The sequence below is a fragment of the Sinocyclocheilus anshuiensis genome, unplaced genomic scaffold, assembly GCF_001515605.1.
Source record: "Sinocyclocheilus anshuiensis isolate Anshui unplaced genomic scaffold, SAMN03320099.WGS_v1.1 scaffold869, whole genome shotgun sequence".
Lineage (NCBI taxonomy): Eukaryota > Metazoa > Chordata > Actinopteri > Cypriniformes > Cyprinidae > Sinocyclocheilus > Sinocyclocheilus anshuiensis.
The window spans coordinates 1,453,456-1,456,064 of NW_015558630.1; the positions used below are offsets into that span (position 1 = coordinate 1,453,456).

The 2,609-nt window shown below is 34.5% G+C and overlaps 1 pseudogene; it reads left to right on the forward strand.

Annotated features, from left to right (window-relative positions):
- The window catches only part of LOC107680782 (histone-lysine N-methyltransferase setd3-like), a 28,284-nt pseudogene that overhangs the window by 11,368 nt on the left and 14,307 nt on the right, over positions 1-2,609 (forward strand).

Below are 2,609 nucleotides of genomic sequence, written 5' to 3' on the forward strand. Positions count from 1 at the left end.
CGAGCTCTGGTGGAGAAGATCCGTAAGAAACAGAAAGGTACACAGTTGGTTCAAAATTAATATGATTTAGCAGTTCTGTAGCTTTTACATAGCATGGGTTGCCTTGTGATTTGCCATTGGCCATTTTTAAGGAGTAAAGTATTAAACTGTCCTAGTTGCAAGAAAAAAGAGGTTGGAAAAAAACAGATGGTGTGGAATTTAAAGGAATAGTTCACCCAGATATGAAATTAATTCTGTCATTTACTTGCTTATTACTTTCTTTTTTTCTGGGTAAATGAGAAATTTTACAGAATGTCTTTGAAGATCCTTTCCCACACAAATCAAACGAATAGAGGTGGATCCTGTAAAGCTTTAAAACTGACCATAAAAATAGAATAAATGTTGTCCATATGGCTCTTGCTCTATTTTTCGACTTTAAGTCAAATGGTAGCTTGGCTGTTCTTTTTTGACCTGTTCCTTACTTTTTGCTATAAAAATGTCTTGGAACGACAAGAGGGTGAGTAAAAAATGGCTTTTTGGGTTCCTTTAAGAGAAACATAAGAGAGTATGAAAAATCGTATTATCATAAAAGATTGCATGTTACACATTTGTTTATCTGATAGAATGACTTCTATAACAATATGCACATATTATGCAGTAAGTTGATGTACTGTGGCAAACACAGAAATATCTTCGGTTACAGTGATGTGATGACTTGAGTAAGATCCTATCACATTACTTAATAAAATACTCAGTGGGAGTCTCAGAGATGTGCATTAGAACACATAAATATCCATTAGAATAAATGTTAGACAGCACATTATGCTGCAGGATACACAAGAGTTATAGATTGCACCGTTTAGGTCCACTTGTGTGGTGTTACAGCAACATAATACAGTAGAGTGCCGTAGAATAATGGAAACTTCTCATGCTGATGTTCAATATACATACAATAGCTAAATCAGCTTGTGATAGGATTTTATTATTTCCTCAGGGATGTCAGTATCATTTGAGGGAACCAGGGAGGAATTTTTCTCCGAGCTGATGGCCTGGGCCGCAGAATGTGGGGCTTCTTGTGACAGTTTTGAGATCTCCAACTTTGCAGATGAAGGACATGGCCTGAAAGCCACCAGAGATATCAAGGTTGGTTTCTTTCTCACCTAGTTCAAGGACTGTTTGATGGTAAGATGGATAAGAATCTATTTGAGTTTTTATGTTGGATACATTTATATATTTTTTATATTCGTTTATTGTTTTTACAAGTTCAGGTCTTGCAGCACCTTTGTCTCTAAATGGGGCTGTTCCTAGCCAAAATAAGCTGCAATATGAACCAGACCTCATGCTGGTAGTCTTTTCTGACGTCACACACTTGTGTATTATCGGGATTCAGTTTATTGCAATATTGTATGTGTGCGATGTGCTGGCTTGTTCTGCCACCTACAGAGCATCATATCTTGAGTGTTGAAGGCTGAAACGAATAACTCATCTTATATATTGGTTATAGATACAGTAGATGATAATTATTTGTGTGGTCCTTCCACTTGATGGTCAGTGACCAAGTGGTAATTACAGGTGTGTATGTACTGATCAGAGCTGTTTTTCACCATCATCCTTGTTAATGCTTTAGGAGGGAATATATAGAGGTTATTGATCACTGCAGGTAATATTTTAACTCCAGGCTTGATTGAGTCAATGATCATTTTAAATGGCTACTACAGTTAGCCTTATTGACGTTTTCAGTTGCTTTTGCTAATTGCTAATTATAAAGTGCAGTTTTTTATTATTTAAAATAAAGGAATTTGAATGTGTCAGGAAAGGACTAGCCCTGTAATTAATCTAAATTTGTATGCAACAGTACATCAGTTGGTGATTTTGCATGTGTGCTTTTGACAGTGACCATTTAAATTGTTCTGTGGGCTTTCTGTCCATTTCAGGCAGAGGAGCTGTTCCTGTGGATCCCTAGAAAAATGCTGATGACTGTGGAATCTGCCAAGAACTCTGTCCTTGGTGAGTTTGCATAGTTGTAGCAATGTCAATCTTTGACCTCTAACTCTATGACAATGACATGTCCCGTTGAAATGTGCAAATGTTTCTCTCCCCACACAGAAAATGGAGACCACAATTATATAAATGTTACTTTGTTGTTCCAGGTTAAATACAATTTTTAGCTATGTAGACAGCATCTGTGACATGGTGTTGATTACCACAGAAAATTAATTTGACTTGCTACAGCTAAACTTATAGCACAATTTTTGGTTGCATTTTTTTTCTATGACTAAAATGAAATAATTTTATATTAGTAGCTTGCTATTTTCTATTTTTAATTGTCTTTCTACCATGTAGATGTTGATAGAATGTTGTTTTCTTAATATTTGTTTGAGTTAGAACCAGTGTTATTTTATTATATTTTATATATATATATATATATGTAGCATAAGAAACTCCTGTAAAAAACATTAAATCTTTTCTAACAATACACACTACAGTTCAAAAGTTTGGGGTCGGTCAATTTTTATTCTTTCTTTTTTTGAAAGAAATTAGCTTTTATTCAGCAAGGATGTTAAATTGTTAAGAAGTGATAGCAAAGATTTATATTGTTAGAAAAGATTTATATTTTGAATAAATGCTGT